Below are 19,643 nucleotides of genomic sequence, written 5' to 3'. Positions count from 1 at the left end.
CTGTAGAGAATAACTTTTATGAAATCTCACTTCCAATTCTAGCAGTGTATGAAAATTCTAGTTTCTTTATATACTTTATAGTATTTGGTATTAACAGGGTTTGTAACTAATTTTAGCTATTCCACTACTGGCATCTACTGTTAAATCTATTCATCTGATGAGTGAGATTGAATATTTTTTGTACAATTGTTGCCAGTATTCGAACCTACAATCACAGTATCTATCTTCTTGTATTTGGGCTTAATAGGTTTGTAGGCTCTTACAGAAAGGCTACAGGGACATCATCCTTATTCTTTCACAAATGTATAGTAAGGTTTTCTAGGAATTGCATATATGCCAAATGAAGTAGAAATTAGGAGTCCAGCTGTCTTAAAGCAATGCATTAAGCTTCCAAAACTGTAAAGCAATATTATTCTTCTCCTCAAATTTTACAAGAAATACTTATTTTTCAAAAACTTTTACTTTTATTAGAATCTAAGCACTATTACTAGAAATAAATATTTAAATTATTTGGCTTGATTATAACTTGGAAAATGCTAACAGTGAGCCAACAACAAAAAATCCTCCAGGTTCTCTAATAATTTCAACATTAAAGTAGTAACAGACAAAAATAACAATTATTTTCTTGAAGTAAATGTAGAATTACATACAAGTATAAAAAATAACACACACCCATTGCCCAATTTCTTATAATGAAATTTTGCAAAACTGTCAGAAATTATGACAACCAGGCTATAAATACTGCTATTCACTTATTCAAATTTTCCCACTGTTTCTTTTACTTATTTACAGGCCTAATTTTTATGACTATGTAAGACAGTTCTAAAGTATAAAAGCATACAAACTGCTAACTATAGATTTAACATTTATTTGTACTTTTTATTTTTATACTTTGTATATTTATACAACTGTTATGTGCAACTTTCTCAGATTGTTTTTTACTTTTAGTTTTATGTCCTCATTCCCAAAGATTCATTCCAAATGATTCAATCCTACCAACCAGCTCTTATGACCTAAGATGACACATCACAACAGCAATCAGTGGGCTAATTTATGCATTTCTTGAAACTCTTGAATTAGAATTAAAAAGTAGACAGCTGGACCAGAATATAATCTCTGAAATTGTTGGTGAAGTTTTCTTTTGTATGCTAAACTGTAAAAAAATCTAGTTTACAACAAATAATACCATAATGTTTAAGAAAAAAGATGCAAAGCTTAGAGAGCTTCTGGTTGCACATAGCTTCTGGTTCTTAATTATTCCAAAACTAGGCTCTATGGACTATCTCTATTATAATAAACTGCTTTTGTTGGGAAAGTTCCAATAAACTAGTTTTAGTAAGCTTCTCTTACTTAAAAACTACTGGCTAATATGTACACAAATATTTTCCTACTAGCAATAGGTCTAATAGTAGATAATAAAGCTTTGAAAATTGGCTTCTTTCAACTGGAGATCATTAAATTAAGGGAGGTAAATGAAGCATAGATTCCTCACTGATATGAGGACTACAGAACTAATAATAACTGAACATGACATGACTGTAAAAGGAACTGAGTATGGAAGAATCAGCAAAAGGGGAAAATGGATGAATAATGGGGGGGTTATTATGATCAAAGTAAATTGTGTGTAAATATGAAAATAGCATAATGAAAATAATGTATTAAAATTTTTAAAGGTATATAAAGCAGAGTGAGGTTAAGAAAAATACAAATGAGGTGAATTTGATCAAAATACATTATATGCGTGTTTACAAATATCACAGTGAAACTCCTTTGCACAATTAATACTAAAAACACTGGCTCATTTCATTTTTCAAGAGACTCAAAAACTGTTAAGTTGATTGCTTCAGTAGGTTATTTGAAGAGCAAAAATAGTGCATATGTGTTTACATGCTAACTTGTTTAACAATTCTATGAAAAGAATTTGGAACACAGATCTGCTTTTCTCTATTAATCTACTTTTACCATATGAAGCCATTACCCTATTGGGTATCTAGTATACCCACTGGGAAAACTGTAAAGTGCACAGAACTAGATATATTCCACAGGTATGTTCTCACAATTGACTGATACGTATTCACATAGTATATATTATATATAAATTCTCTCTCTTTATATATAAAGTACCCACATAAGGAAAATATGATTCCATCAGTTGCTTTCCTCCTTCTTATTCTTTTCTTTAGCTTTCCTTCTTCTCATTCTTCTGTTCATCTATAACTTTTAAAATAAGTCCTCTTTCAATGTTAAAAAATATTTCACAAAAGTATTTTCACAAAATTCATGTAACTCTGGGCTTCAACACTCCCAATTCTATTCACAAAAGACTCATGCCTTTTTGCCCAATTAGTTAACATAGATATTCGCCAACAAATATTTTGATATTCATATACAACAGAGCCAAAGAACTTATTATAGCATAAAACAGCATAATAAAAGATTTTTCCCCCCTCTACATCTCTTCACACCAGAATTTTCTAAAACTCCAATCTAAAATGGTATTTTTCAACATCTTTTATCCTTCAAATAGTATTTTGCTCTTTGGTAATCATAGTTTTTGTGGTCTATCTGGCAAAAGCTATACGATGAATAAACTACATCCATAATTCTTTATTTACAAATTCAGTGTCCATCACTTTGCCAGTTATTCTTTATAAAATGAAATTTGAGAAGTATAATACAGAAATACTTAACCATCAATACCATTCTTCTTAAGAAGCCAAAGACTAGCAAATTATGATTATGAAAATACATCTATGTTTAATCCTTAAAGTGTTACTGGAAATAGCCACTTAGGCATTTTTCTCTTGTTCACATTTATCATATTTTCCTGATTATTGTAAAAAACTCAAAAATTATACAATTCAAAATGTTTATTTCCCTCCAAAAGACACACAGCTGAACTGATTCCTCAGATTTTTCTTCTATGTAAACAATTTCTCACAAATATGGGATCAAAGCATAAATTCTGCCTTGCAATTAACTTTTGTACATCGAAGCATTTTGGAAAGACAAGGTTTTATGTACTATTCTACTAGTTCATTTCACTCATAAAACATAAACATACTACAACATAAGATAGGCATTACATGTCAAGAGAGTAATGCAGTGGAAAAAGATGTTAGTGGTAAAAGTTTAATATATAATAATTTTCTATTTCATTAAGCCATAAGAAATCTAATGATGCTTACATCTCAGATCAAAATAACCCCCCAAAACCCACAGAAGCTACTTCAATTGTTCAACTTAAAAGCCAAGTAAAACTAGTAACGGGACTGGGAATGTGGCTTAGTGGTAGATACTTACCAAGCATGCGTGAAACACTGGGTTCGATTCCTCATCACCATTTTCTGTTTAGAAAAGGCCAGAAGTGGCACTGTGTCCCAAGTGGTAGAGTGCTAGCCTTAAGGAAAAAGAAGCCAGGGACAGTGCTCACATCCTGAGACCAAGCCCCAGGACTGGCAAAAAAAAAAAAAGAAAAAAAAAAAGACTAGTAACATTTTGAGCAAGACACACAAAAAGGTGTGTCAAAGTAAGTTTCTTGGCTATAGTTATAATATTTCTAGTTTCCTTGAAACCACTACTAAGTAAATTTACCAACTGAGGAAAGTCAGAGATTGTTAAATGAATTAACTGTGCAGTTTATAGGAGAATTTAAAAAACGTATTCAGTTCCTATGTGGACCTATAAGCCTATTTTCATAGTGTATTATTTTGAGCAATGTGCAACACTGTCATTACCTCCCCAACAATTCTGTGCTCACGACTCTCCACACCTACAAGAAACCTAGACTACTCATTACACATACAATAATCACGAATTATTATAGTTATCACAAAAGTCAGGAAATTTGGTTTTATTTGGAAATCCTTAACTAGTTCTTTAGAACTAAAAGGCACAGAAAAATGAGTAAAAAGAATTACATATATTTTAGGTACATGAAATCCTAAAAACTTTTACCCTGAGTCTTTATTCTGTGAGTTTCCTAGCTTTATAAAAGGTTTTATTTGGTCTTCAACATTTCGGAAACCAAAAGGCAAACAAACAAACAAACAAAAAAACCAAAGTGAACTTTCAATACAGGGTTTAAAGGTAGGCACATATGTAATGTTCCTCCTTGGTGTCATAACATCATATATTAGAGCATGTAGTGTACACTGCATGCAGGATTATCTCTTGTTTACTTGTCTACATCATTCTTATATACTTTTGACCTACGAAGTAAGCACCCAATATTAACTGTGTGCTGTGAAAAACTCCTTCCTTCACTCAGATGTCCACAACAAAAACCAGGTGCATGTACATGTTTGACTTCTACTCCCTCAAGCCAATCCACTTGGAAATCCTACCAGTTCTACTTCTTAAATATGTCCTGAATGCAACTGCTGTTAGGCTAGTTCATATCAGTCCTCTCTCTCAAGACTATTCAACATCCTGAGCTGTGGACCTGCATCTAGTCTTTCTTTTTTTGCAGAGTACACACTAAGGAGAAACTGTATTGTTTCATTTAGCCTGATATGTACCCTTCAACACTTGTATACCTCCACATCTTTACATACACTATTACATAAGTAAAGTGGATATACATATACAGTCTTTGAAGTACTCTCCAATCCCCTTTCCTCCTTCACAACCTTGGCTAATGGCTCATTAACAGACCTGCTTCCATAACAATCTATATTAGTACTACCATTGCATATTATTGTGCGTAACTGATGTAAATTCATAACTGCCTACATACTTACCCATATTCTCTAGCAAACTGTATTAAGGCAACAACAATGCTTTGCTCTCTCATATGCCATCATAACGAGTAACACTAGGTACGAGGTGAAGTTAAGGGGACTGCCAGTGCCTCAGTTTTTATTAGTGAACATGAATAACTACATGAACTAATTTTCTTTAAAAATGGGACAGGAGCCAGTGGCTCATACATGTAATCCTATCTACTCAGGAGGCTTGAGATTTGAAGATCAAAGTTCAAAGCCAGACTGGGTCAACAAAATCAAGAGTCTCTTATCTCCAACTCCAATTAACCAACATAAAACAGAACTGAGGTATGGTTCAAATGAAAGAGGGCCTAGTGAACAAGAGTCCTTGCATTCCATCCCCAATACTGGCAGGTATGCACACACATGCACATATGCGCGTGCACACACAAATTAATGGCTTACTGATATGAATCATATACTATCAACCCACTTACTGCTATAATTAAGTGAGCATGGGCATATTCAGAGTTGTACAACTGCCATAATTTTAAAACATTTTCATCATCCTAAAATGAAACAATACATCCTTTAGCAGCAACTTTCCTATTCTCCAATTATTTAACCTCGGTCAATCATTTTACTCCACACATCTGCCTATTCTGGAACTTTCATATAAATGGAACCAAATAATAGACTTTCACTTAACATACTATTTCTAGGAGTCATTGTTTTAGAAATTATCAAATCTTCCTATTGTTGAATAACATGCCTCTAATTCTAGTGACAAGATATACATACCTTCTGATCAGGTGATCCACATTTATACTGTTGCCACCTTTTAGCTATTATGAATAAAGCTGCTTTGAATATTAACACGTGAGTTTTTTAATGTGGCCAAATTGTCAATTCTTTTGGATAAATGTAGTAGAATGTCTGGGTCATATGTTAACTTTCTAACCTTTGCAGAAATAAGATTGTTTCAAAAGTGGCTACACATTTTCCGCCAACAGTGTAGGGGTGGTCCAACTTCTCCATAACCTAGTCAATATTAATCAACAATTGATATTATCAGTCCTTTTTATTACAGTCATTCTAGTAGGCAAGAAATGAACATCCCACTATAGCTTTGAAATGCATTTCCTGATGGCTAAGTAATTTTATTTTAGTAAAATCTCTAAGAGTAAAGTTGGCATCTGTTTTACTCAACAATATAGCATCAACACTAATAATGTCTGTTACTGAGTAGGCCTTAGTATTTGTTAAATAATAGAAAAATAGTATCATGTATTTGAAAGTATGTCTTTTTCAGGTACCAGCATGTTGAAGGAAACTATATGAAAGAGATAAAGAAAACAGCAGATGACTCTGAAATTTGAGCTTAGTATATGAAGGCTAATAAAACCGAAAATAAAATATAATAAAGCAGTATGCTGTTCTATAATCCTCAGTACTTAGCACGCTGGTATCTGAGGATCACAGTTCAAAGTCAGTGTGGACAAGAAAGTCTGTGAGACTCTTAGCTCCAATTAACCACAAAAAGAAAAAAAAAAGCTGGAAGAAAAGTTGTAACTCAGGTTTCAGAGTGCTACCCTTGATTCAAAAAGCATAGACAGCATTCAGGGCCGGAGTTCAAGCTCAGGACACACACACACACACACACACACACACACACACACACACACACAGACACCTCTCTCTTTCTGAACAGAAGTGGCTCACACTTGAAATCTCAGCTACACATGAGGAAGAGATCTGGAGAATCACAGTTCAAGAAAAGCTCCAGGCAAAAAACACCAGGACCTATAACTGACTAAAGCATAAAGGGCTAGGACATGGAAGAGGTAAAGCACTTGTGTAGCAAGTTAAATCTCTAACTTTAAACCCCAGAGTCCATACCCTACAAGAAGAATAAAAGGAAAAACAATTCTATAAAAATATGAATCAACTGAAACTACATGAATGTATGAAATAGAAAAATAAAATACTTGAGCCTAGAAAATATTCATCTCTAAGAAATAAATAGATCTCTAAGGAAGAAATGCAAATTTGACAGGAGTATTCAGGAAACACAACCGGGTTACAAGTTAGTTCATCACAGAGTGGTGACATACGTTCATAAGTTCTATAATGTAGCTTCCAAGTTGCCTTTCTTTACATTGAGTTAAGCAATTCCAATAAAAACTTTCTCGACAGGTAAAATGGTTAAACCTTATAATCCTAAATATTTGGAAGGCAGAAACTGGAGGATAGCAGCTCACGGTCAGTCTGAACAAAAGAAGTTCGCAAGACTCCATGTCATTCAATGGCTAGGGACAGTAGTGTATACACCTCTGTCATCTTCAGCAACATGGAGAAACACAAAAAAGGATTGCAGCCCAGGTTAGCTCCAACATAAACAAAAAGGGGCTGGATCTGAGGGTCAAGCGGTAGAGCACCTACCTGCCTGGAAAGTACAAGGCCTAAAGTTCAATCGCTTGTAATCCCCCCCCCCCCCACACGAATCAACCAAATATAAATCTTTCATTTCACCCTTATAACTCTTGCTTTTAGTAAAATTGTCATCATTTATTCACATTGCCACATCAAATTATGTGCTACATGCAGACAAGGACCTCTGTTTTTAGAAAGTAGTAATGTGTTAAGTAAATGATGACCTAACTATTGCATAATGAGTTCATCATTAGTTCAAAACTCTGAAGCACTAGAACTAAATCTTATGCATATAAAGAAAATATTTTAATCCTTTCTCTTCCCCAACTACTCCTGAGTGAAATACATCAAATCTATTTAAATGCATACATACAGAGGAAGTAATAAAGCAATAATGATTTATGAGCAATAGGGGATGACATCATGGCATGAATTTAAAAGATGTGTGTCAGCAGTACTTTCAAGGTTCATCTTCCATATTTGAAATACTAGAAACTTTACTGAAAATGTCTTTTGTAAGAACAAACATTAAAAGACAGTATCATTCTGAGCAAACTATATAAGGAAACAATCCCAAAAATGTAATAGAATGGCTCAGTAAAGAAGTACATGGCACAATATCCACCTAAAATGCCATGAGAAAGTGGAAAATGCATTACATGTTTGTCCTAAGACTAGAAATGTTTTTTGTATATTTAGTCCTACATATAATATGATGTAGCCCCTTGCAAAGTAATGGGTATCAATACTAATTTATACAGTATGAGTAATTAAAATATTAAAGGCTATAAACAAAAAAATTAAGTATGATCCCATTTACAGATATATACTGGAATAAAACCAGAGTTTTAGGTGGGGTTATCTCTGATCCTTCAGATAGCACTAAATTTCTTTTATATTTTTGTACAGTACTTAAATGACATAATGATTATCTTCTAGCTGGTTAAACTATTTAAAAAATTAAACTATTAAGCTATTTATTTGAGATAAAAATACAACAACAAGCAAACTTGAAACCAATCTTTGTTTAAAAATAAAAAGGAGAGGGGGTGACTATATAAAAGATAAGACACTGAAAATTTAATAACCACTTAAAGTATTTCCACTCATATGGTGGACATTTTAGTATAAAAGATGACAGGTGAAGCTGGGAATATGGCCTAGGATAGAGTGCTTGTCTTGCATACATAAAGCCCTGGGTTCGATCCCTCAGTGCCACATGCATAGAAAAAACCAGGTGGCACTGTGGCTCAGTTGGTAGAATGTTAGCCTTGAGCAAAAAAGAAGCAAGGAACAGTGCTCAGGCCCAGAGTTCAAGCCCCAGGACTGGCAAGAAAAGAAAAAAAAAAAAAGATAGGAAAGTTTGTCACAGTAAGCATTTTAAACGTAAAAACATGCCAGGAACTGGTGGCTTGTACGTGTAATCCTGAAGTACTCACGAGGCTGATATCCGAGAATTATGGGCTAAGAAAGCTCAGGCAGGAAAGTCTGTGAGACTCTTAGCTCCCATTAATCTGAAAAACTGGAAATGGGACTGTGGCTCAAATAGTAGAGTACTAAAAAAGCTCAGGGACAGCCCAGCATCAACACAACAATAACAAGAAAGCAAAAACACCTGATTTTTTTCTTAAGTTTTTATGTAAGTTGTTCCATGTACTTGAAAAGATAAACATGTCATCTGTTCAAAATTTGAAAAGCTGTACAAATGACCTATCTCTGAGGGAAAGCAAAGGTTCTTAATGAAATATAATGTCAAAATCTGGGAATAAGAGCACCAGTATCTTTTGTTAGAAATAAAAGTATCTTCTCAAAAATATTCACATTACAAGCTATAACACCAGCATGTTTCATGCAAAATCTGGAACACAAATAATACAGGAGGGCTTATAAAGAAATTCTGAAGCCTACTTAAGTATAGTCAAGAAAACTCAAGAAGGCCTCCTTCTGATCACATTCCAATTAAGAATAAGCTTTTAAGAAAATATTAATTACTGGGGCTGGGAATATGGCCTAGTGATAAAGTACTCGCCTCATATACATGAAGCCCTGGGTTCGATTCCTCAGCACCACATATATAGAAAAAGCCGGAAGTGGCATTGTGGCTCAACTGGTAGAGTGCTAGCCTTGAGCAAAAAGAAGCCAGGGACAGTGTGCTCAGGCCCTGAGTACAAGCCTCAAGACTGGCAAAAAAAAAAAAAAAAAAATTATTACTGAAAATATTTACTAACCATTGTTATTATCATGATCTACCTTCTATAACAGACACAACTAATCCAATTGACTGTCACTTTCACAATTAACGAAAAAAATCCTCCTAAAAGAAAAAAAAAAACAAAACAAAACCTCAATACTGAGGATACTGAAATAATATTCTGGAGATAAAGTTCCAAAGAAGAGTTCTAAAAATGTTTCAAGCCAAATATTATCATGAATTTATAACAATCATAAATAATGTTAGGGCTAATAAAACATATATAATTTGGTGTGCTTATTATAAAATAAAGATAATTGTTAGTGTCCATGTGTATATGTATTTTAACCTATACACATTTAGTGCATGGAAATTGACTTTCCTATTTGTTTACTAATCTTTAACAAGCTATCAATTCACATCTCACAAAATTTAATCTCTTTTGTACTGCATAGTACTCAAGAAAATTGATATGAGTCTCTACAGTCTTAAGATTTCAGCTCAATAGGACCATAACAAGCTAAAGTTTGTCTTTTTTTTAGTAAAACTGTTTCTGCAGAATATCGCACTAAGTACATATCCCGTACTTAAATAGATTACTAAAAAGGTGACAGCTGAGGAATGCTTTCACTTCTTTCCATGGTTTCTGGTGAATGCATTTCAGAAATGCCTATATAACACATGACAATAAGGAATGTCTCCACCCATGAGACAGTGTTTGAGTCAAGCAAGAACTTAGGGCAATAAACAGGGAACTCAAGATTGCCTTTTTATGGTTAGCACAACAATAAAAAGATAAGCAACCAAAAACTGAAGTCAGAAAATACTGGTATGCAATGATCTATAGTAAAAAATATTTAGAAAAGATTGATTAAAATTGTAATGTAATTATTAATTCTAATGTTATAAATTCCCTTTCTAAGCCAATACCAAAGATTTGTTTAAAGAAATTCATTTGTAATATCAATTATATAAACTAAGCAAAATTTTACTTGTTTTGGTAATACATACCATTTCAAAAGTGAATCTAAAATTTTGGCAGTTTTTTTGTTGTTTTTTTTTACTGTAGTCATACTTAGAAGCTGTTGGTAAATGCTTTTTTGTTAGGACATTTTAAATGTTTGCAATTATATTTACCATCAGTTTGTTTTGTTATGAACTCTGCTGTTCAAAAAATTACATCATGTTCAATTTTTAAGTCAATAAACACTTATTAAAATAAAGTGAGACATCAAAGTAGAAGTAAAGAAAAATGAATCAAAGTCTGCTAAGGAATTCACAATTTGGTCTGGAGTTAAAATACACTAGCAAATAGCAAATAGTATGTATCAAATTTATGGTTTAAATAGTAAGAGAATCACTGTGTATTCCACTGAACAAGTAAGTTCACATTGAGAGCTTTGAGCTATGCTACACAGAAATAAGCTGGAAAATACATTCCAGAACATGATAACATGCAAACACAACAGTATAAATATGGAACTAAAAGTTCCCAAAAAAGGTTTTCATCAGTCTCCTGAGTCTACCCAACTTTTTTTTTGTCCTTATAGAACCAAGGACTGCACTGTTTATATTCTGATAATCTAGTCGGTTATCATCCCAACTCTACCAAACCTCCTCAGAAGTGTAGCTCAGGAATCCTCCATGATATCTGCTCACCCATGGATGTCTCTACTTTCATGAAAGAGCACAAAGATAATCTGCTGTCAATCTAACATGAGTCCCAACTGTCCTTTATGTAAACACTACATCCTTTTGCTATAAAAGTATCTTTCTAAAAAAAAAATGAGAATTTCATTTTCCCATTCATTTTTATTAGTACATATTAGTTGTACAATTATATTTGCATAGATGTATGAAATTTACTTCTACATTCATCTATCTCGTCCTCTTTTTTCTGTCTCTGCCCCTTTTTTCCTAATAGTTTCCTGCTATTTTTGTCTTATTTTTTTAAAATCTAGGTTCTGCATATGAAAAAAAAAAAGTAATACTTGCCTTTCTGAATCTGGCTTATTCCCACTAACTTAAAGATCACTGGTTCCACCAACTTTGCAACAAATTATGTTAAGTTCACTCTCCTTAATGGTTAAATAAAACTGCATTGTACATATATATATACCACATTTTCATCTATCTGCTGATGGTCACTTAGAATGATTTCACAGCTTGGCTGCAGTAAATAGTACTGAAAAAAATGCATGTGAAAATATGATTTAGATTCTTTTGGTTCATAAGATAGGTCTTTTTTAAGGAAGTTTTCCTTTTCTTTTTTAGTTGGTAGAAGGTGTTGAACTCAGTCTCATACTAGCTTGCTACACAGATACTGTACCACCTGAGTCATGCTACCCATCCTTTTTTTGCACAGGGACACTTTATGCCCAGGTTGGCTTGGACCACAATCTTTTCTATTTATGCTTCCCTGCATAGCTCGGATGATACGTATGCAACATAATACAGTCATGGGCTGACATAAAGTTGTCAATTTTTTGTGCCCATGCCGGCCTCAAATCATGATCCTCTTATCTCTGCCTCACACTTAGCTAGAATTGTAGGTATCTGTAGTGGTTGCACTAATTTACATTTGCACTAACAGTATATTACAGATTTCTTCTTCCACAATTCTTGCCAGCATTTGTTTTCTTGATGACAGACATTGTGTTTCAGGTAAGATAGATTCTTGATGGTATGATTTTGATTAGTATTTCCTTGTTGGCTAAAGATGCTGAACATTCTTTTCATGTATTCCTCAATCATTTATACTCTTTAAAAGAACTGTCGTTAGAATTCATTTGCCATTTATGCATGTTTATCTTAATGTTTAATTTTTAAAATTCTTTATGCATCCAGAATATTAATTCCTTGTCAGATGAGGGTCATCACCCATCTCTATGGTGTCTATCTTGATAACTGTTTTTTAATTGGACGTAATCCCTTAGGTCAACTCTTGTCATTATGTCCTGAGCTACGGAAATCTTAAAAAGTTGTTACCTGTATCTTGACATATTTTCCTTATGTTTCTTTCTAGTAGAAAGTCAACCAATATACATACATTTTTTTTTTTGCCAGTCCTGGGGCTTGAACACGGGGCCTGAGCACTGTCCCTGGCTTCTTTTTACTCAAGGCTAGCACTCTACCACTTGAGCCACAGCGCCACTTTCAGCTTTTTCTGTTTATGTGATGCTGAGGAATAGAACCTAGGGCTTCATGCATGCAAGGCAAGCATCTCTACTGCTAAAGCAAATTCCTGGCCCTCAACAAATAATTTTACTGCATGACTGATGGATGATTTGTGACTGTCTTTTATTTAAATACTATACCCTTTTGTTGAAAATATGCCTTTTCTTTTTGAAATGATAGTATAAGTTGATCAAGCTGTTTTTTGTTTTTTTGGTTTTTTTTTTGGCCAGTCCTGGGCCTTGGACTCAGGGCCTGAGCACCATCCCTGGCTTCTTCCAGCTCAAGGCTAGCACTCTGCCACCTGAGCCACAGCGCCCCTTCTGGTCGTTTTCCATATATGTGGTGCTGGGGAATCGAACCGAGAGCTTCATGTGTAGGAGGCAAGCACTCTTGCCACTAGGCCATATTCCCAGCCCAAGCTATCTGTTTTTAATGCTCTTATTGGACAAAATGATTGAAATAAAAGATTGGTCCAAGAAATATAACATTTAGAGAACCAGTGAAGGGTAATAAATATATCCCTTTTCATTTTTACCAAGAAGAAAAAAATCTGACTGTTCAACTATGAAATATAACTTAGTTGAAATCTGTAAAGCACTTTAAGGAATGCACTATTCTCAAAACTGGATAACCCTTTCAAACAAAGGCATCTCAACTAACACCAAACATTATTAATATAAAAGCTTAATTTTTCAAAACCAGAAGCCATTTTATATAGCTTTATTAGCACTTCACATACTGTCTCAAGTCCTACTTAAAAACATCAATCAGTAATCACAGAACAGAAAGTAAACTGTAGAGTTTACACTCTAGAGTTGGTGCGAAGTTAGAGAAGGCTTTTTCTTTTTAGTATCCAATAAAACAAGCTCATTTATTTGTCTCTAAAAACAAGCAAATATGCACATGTAGATATAAAAACTTTAAATGAACATATAAAAAACATCTAATGGAATAATATGAGTTGTTAGAATAAAGAAAATTGAAGGTGTTTAAAAACTATTTTCTGAAAAGTGATGTACTTGAGTTCTTCCTTCTTGCAACTTTCTAAAGCACATCAAATAAATATTTACATAATGGTCAGTCAAAACAATTTTGGACAACTTCGAATTCTACAACTAATTCACAGTACTATTATGTCACAATGTATTTCGATTACTGTAGAAAGATCTTAAAACAGTTAGCTTGCTTGTATGTTTTTCATTTGAACATCAGGTGATAGGGAAATCTCCAACTACTAGTCACCAACACAATGACTGATTTAGGAATGTTAACTACTTCAGAATTAAAAAAAAATACACCCAATGTAAACTTTGAGCTCTGGACTACCATTCCAGGTCTGCCATTGATTATTATGAGAACCTTGAGCAAGAGAAAAAATATGCTAGCAAAATTAAATGATAATGTTTCTTTTCTTTTCCTGCCAGTACTAGGGCTTGAATTCAGGACCTGGGAACCATTCCTGAGCTTCTTTTGCTCAAGGTTAGAACTCTACCACTTGAGCCATAGCGTGACTTTTAGCTTTTTCTGAGTAGTTACTGGAGATAAGAATCTCATGGACTTTTCTGCTTGGGCTGGCTTCAAACAGCGGTCCCTCAGATCTCAGCCTTCTGAGTAGCTTGATTACAGGAGTAAGCCACCAGTGCCTAGTGCAAACGATACAATTTCTAAAAGCCTCTCTCTTCAAAAAAGCATTATGATATACTTACTAAAGATCAAAACAAAATAAACTTAATACAACAGTCGGAGGTCCTCAATTCTTCCACTGGGCATACCAAACTGCTCACATCCTCTTATGATTATGGAGTCCAACAAGATTTCAAAGAAAGGTGTAGTAAACAAGGTAATTTTTTTTTGCAGAGACAGAGACAACAACAAAACAGCAAATTCAGGAAGTATCAGGGAAAGAATATGTTACAGAAATAACCAAAGTTTTACACCTCCACCAAATAAAAGGTGTCTAAATAGGTAGTTTCTAAAATTCCTTAAGTAAAGGTACTTTCTTACATAAATAGTATATGTAAAACATCATAAATAAAAGGAATAATGGGAAACATTTCCTGTCTTCCATTGAGTACTATATTAGAAAGTGCTCAGTCACAGCTTGCAAATCACTCTGGAGCTGAAGCATATGAAGGATGGTCTTGGTTATGACACTTCAAAGTCAGACCACAAAACTGTTGCCAGGAAGAACAAAAGCAGCAACTACAGAGAAATCAGCAGTGTGGGCACCGCTGCTCTACCACCATACCCCTTATATGGCTAGGGTTGTCCATGTACTTGTCATAAGTCAGGGGACAGTATGGAGTTGGAAATTACTCTAATTGGGTTTTTGAAACTGGATTTTTTTTTCAAATTTTTATTATCAAACTGATGTACAGAGAGGTTACAGTTTCATACGTTAGGCATTGGATACATTTCTTGTACTGTTTGTTACCTTGTCCCTCATTTGAAACTGGGTTTATAATGATACCAAAAACCTTACAGAGCTATCAGCAAAAAGGATCATAACTTCTCTAAGATAAAATAAATTAAATGACATTTATAAAAACACCATTTTAGTATTATGTAACTGATCCAATAACATTTACCACCTAAAAAAAGTTTGCAACTATAAATTCAAAACTATTAACTCTATGTTCTATTTTAAACAAATTCAGCGTAAATAGCAATTAAACTATTCCCTAGCAAGCAAATCAAAGTTAGTGTTTGGGTTGTTTTTTTTTTTTTCTTTTTCTGGAGGTATTGGAGCTATGAACTCAGGACTCTGAGCTTGATAGGCAGGTGTTCTACCACTTTAGTCATGCCCTCAGTCCTATGATTTATTTTGGAGATGGAGTCTAACAATTTTTTCCTGCAAATACTGGCCTCAAACATTAATCCTCAATCTCCCGAATAAATACCTACACAGGGTAACGGGGGTTTTCAGTCTTTTTAACATTTTTTTATCTTAAGACTTTATTTTATTGAGAAGTCACATATTTTACAAAGATGCTTTAAATGGCTCTCTTAGAAGTTATAAAAATCTGTTTTAAAAGCAGAAGGATTTAATGCTTCAACATGTCTGCTTGAAAAGTAGGAAATTAAAATTTTAAATTGTAATGTACCTAATTCAACTTTGCATTCCCTATGATTCTACCTCAGGCTCTTATAACGGCTCAATTGGTTTTTTATTTCATTTTTACCATGTAACTAAAATTTAAACTGCATTGAAGTTTTTAAATAAAAGGTTGGTACTTAGAAGTTTTTAAATATGAAAATGTTAAAATCACGCTGAGAAGCGATAAAATCTGTAACAGAATGTTACAGATTCACAAACACAAAAGTTCTATTATGTGCAAGAACAGTATTCTTTTTTTTTTTGCCAGTCCTGGGCCTTGGACTAAGGGCCTGAGCACTGTCCCTGGCTTCTTTTTGCTCAAGGCTAGCACTCTGCCACTTGAGCCACAGCGCCACTTCTGGCCATTTTCTATATATGTGGTGCTGGGGAATTGAACCCTGGGCTTCATGTATACAAGGCAAGTACTCTTGCCACTAGGCCATAGTCCCAGCCCAAGAACAGCATTGTAACCTTCATATCTGCATACGAAGGTTTCAAAGACGTATCACACTATATACAAGTAACTGTAAAACTTTACATCTATGATTATAGAATAAAAAATAAAATTCAACAAACAATAGTGAGCTAGACTATGGAAATGAGAATGAGTCCTTATTCTCCCAGTTTGAACAAAGACTTACAAATAATCTTGAGCAAGAAATGTTTAATAACAGAAATAATAGGCAAGATATATAGTATTCAGTACTCCTGAAGAGAGAATGGCCAAGCACTACTGTTTTAACATAATTTGAAAGATCCCTTTTGTTGGCAATTGTATCAAGTTTTAAAAAATGACTAGGATTTATTGGAGAAAAAACAACAATATTCTACTGGTAGACAAAACATAGCTATTGTATAGAAATTAAAACAAAAGTATAGAAATTAAAACAAAATGTTTTATATCTCAATTTAATCAAAGAGACACAAAATGGGAGAACTTATTGAACTATTACCAGAAATCACTATGTATGCCAGATTAAAACACAGTGAGAATAGACAGGGAAAGTATTACTATAACACAAGTATAAAAATAATATAGTTACAGGGGACAAGGAAAAGATACAAATATAATTGTGGAGGATCTGAAACTGGAGATACATACACACACGGGAAATGAGTAAACAGTAACTAAAAGGTTTAACTTAATTAGAGGGGAGAAGAGTGGAATTAATGAGCATATATGTTGTTTTACACTGAATTACATTTCTAACTGAAATAACTACCAATTGCATTAACATTCAGATAGAAAAATAGAACTACTGTACATATCCATCTCATGTAATATTACACATATTCATCTCATGTAATATTACATACAAGAAAAAGTATGTTGATAAAATAGATTTTACAATAAAATACATAAAAGAGATTTAGAAACTACATTAGAACAATAAAAACCCAAGTTTAAAAGGCAACACTCCTTTGAAGACACCACAAAGGTTAATGCACATATAACATGTTTTCTGTGGCAAGGAGTTAATTTGTATTTACTGTATTATTCTGAAAGATTTAATTTTAATTATGAAATCACTGTAAAACTAATATATCATGAAAAAATGGATTCAATTCTGCAGATATAATGGAAGCCACTTGCACAGAGTACAAGATTTTAAAGTTGACACAAAGAACTTAGAACTACTGGAAAAAATCTCAAGTCTTGTACTTTTTGCAAAATAGGGCAACAAAATGCATCTCATACATAATAGTATAAATGTCCTAAATTTTCACAAAATATACTAAAACACAGATATATAATCATAGGTAGCTACAGAATCAGAAAATAATGAAATTACACTCTAGACCTAAGTTTTAGGGAAAAAAGGAATTGGTTTCATATGTTGACTTTGTACTCTTCTTCACCTGAAGGGAGGAAAAACAAAGCTAGTCTACAGAAATTCATGTGACAAAAAAAAACAACACTAATTTCCTTCTATAGATGCCATTTCCATACAAAAAGGATAGCTGTAGAATAAATATTTTTCATGACATATAATGAGCCCATTCAACTCATGAATAAAAGTTTAAGTATAAACTATTTACATTAAAAATGTAAAGAAAGTACTAGGCTAAAAAGCGTATTTAAAAGCTGACAGTTTCCCAAATCTTTCCTGATAATAAAATCTACGATACTGAATTTTTAACTTAAAAAAGCAAATGAATTTTCAAAACTATGAATACATAATTTAGTAAAACCATTTAGTGTTCTATAATCCTTCTAGAGATTAAGTTAAAAAAACTATTAAAGGCCTAAAGCAGGTCATTTTAGCAGTACGTATTTTATGCAAAGAGCACTTCTAAAAGCTTAAAATCTGTGGATCTAAAAAAAAAAGTTTGTCATCTTTCACTATCTAGTGTCCTGAATTTGTGCAAAGTGAACTACTTGTTCTAACAGTTACAAAATTGAAAAATATATAGAAGATAAATGAGACGGTGTGGAGAAAACCTAATAAAAATTGTAGTGCTGATCTTTTAGAAATTCTGGCTTTGCAAATTTAAGAAATGTACAAATAAAACTTACAAAAAGGTCTAATGTAAATACCTTCATTCTCCAAACTAACCAGTGAATTTAGGAAACTCTAGCCTGATAATTCCTGCAACATGTACAAATTGAAAGGGGGGGGGGAACTTAAAAAGCCGTATCACATGTCATTGTCTTGTCTCACCTAAACAACTATTATATTCACATCAAAAATCATTTGAGAATTTACTCTTACTCCAAGCCAATACAACTGGGTTCTCCTCCACAAGAGGATCAACCAATTTAATAAGCGTATTGATAAAATCATTGTTCAATTATTCTGACATCAGACAGAAAATTATGTTTCAGAATCAATTTCATACTAAAACATATAAATTACCAATGAAAGATGAAAACTGTTTCATCACATACACATTACCATTTTTAATGCTTTCATTCTCAACATACTACTTTTAAAATCAAGAATTATACTGAGCTTTAAAATAAGCTTCTGCCAAATTACGTTTGGTAAACATTATAGGACCACACTATATTCTCATTGATGCGATTCTGAATTCCAAATTTGTCTGGCCATTTGTCAATCATTTCAATCCTTCAAGACAACTTTGTAAACAAAGGCTCCATGCCAAGTCTGATATGAGAGTTCGATTAAATAAAACTTAATATGGTCATCCCACAAACAGGAAGCAGTAAAAGGTGTCACTGTGCTCCTCTCTTTTAAAGCAGTATCAAGTTAATGTTCATAAAATCTAAAGCCTAAAATTTCAATCTCCTCAACTAGTTTGTGACTCAATATAAGGCTACAATCTTGAGCATTCAATCAAAGCAAGTTTGAAGTACCTTGTAAGTCTTTTCACTGTTAGGTTACTAGTAATTCTATTTTTCCAATAAGAAAAGGGGCGAGTCTAAGTCATGTCACCTATTGCCATCACTTATAAATTGCTTTTTATGCACAACCCTACGGGTTGTGTTGCTTTTGGCCTGTTAAAGGCAAAGCAACATTATCTCTGGATTGCCAATAGTTTCTCCTTATTTGGCTAACATTGAGAGATCCCAATCAGACCACTATAAAACTTTAACATGCACAAAGCATCCATTTTGAGAAAAGTCTGTGGCGAGCAGCTTTTCTTTCTTTTCTGTTTTCCAAAACCCAAAAGAAAATGCTGGGTTTGAAAACCGGCTCTTAAGAATGCACGGTGTTTGTTCTTTTTTCTAGCCCCAGTGCACACCCCAGGACTTGGAGGCTCAAGGATCTCTGACACTGCGGCAAACTCAACCGTTCCCGTCCAGAGGTGGATAAGTCCTTCGGGAACTCCTTTACCCTAAACACCACCATCCTCTCCCTTTTCAGCCAGGGGAGACCAGCTAATTACACCCCGTTTTCCCCTCCCCAGTGACCAAGAGTAATAAAGGAAAAAACAGGAAATCGTTCGCTCGGGGCACTCGGCTTAGGACTCTTGATTACTATTATTATCATCATCATTTGTAATCAAGACCTGAAGAAGTATAGCAACTGCAATGCCCACCTAACAAGCTAAAGGGGGTCCAAGCGTTTCTCAG

The 19,643-nt window shown here is 33.7% G+C and overlaps 1 protein-coding gene and 2 long non-coding RNA genes across 5 annotated transcripts in view; 1 reads left to right on the top strand and 2 right to left on the bottom strand.

Moving 5' to 3' along the window:
- Ppp1r12a (protein phosphatase 1 regulatory subunit 12A) overlaps positions 1-19,643 on the bottom strand; it is a 102,254-nt gene that overhangs the window by 81,694 nt on the left and 917 nt on the right. The gene's annotated exons all lie outside the window — the stretch shown is intronic.
- Positions 4,957-17,818, top strand: LOC125360911. Its single transcript, XR_007212828.1, has 3 exons — positions 4,957-6,141; positions 7,728-7,736; positions 17,805-17,818. It is a non-coding gene; the product is annotated as an uncharacterized LOC125360911 (long non-coding RNA).
- LOC125360904 lies at positions 15,754-16,146 on the bottom strand. The gene is made up of 2 exons (XR_007212827.1): positions 16,076-16,146; positions 15,754-15,855 (listed from the first exon to the last, which is right to left on the bottom strand). It is a non-coding gene; the product is annotated as an uncharacterized LOC125360904 (long non-coding RNA).

Source organism: Perognathus longimembris, chromosome 1, assembly GCF_023159225.1.
Source record: "Perognathus longimembris pacificus isolate PPM17 chromosome 1, ASM2315922v1, whole genome shotgun sequence".
NCBI lineage: Eukaryota > Metazoa > Chordata > Mammalia > Rodentia > Heteromyidae > Perognathus > Perognathus longimembris.
Note: the sequence above shows the minus strand (reverse complement) of the source record. Positions and strands in the feature narration are given on the sequence as shown.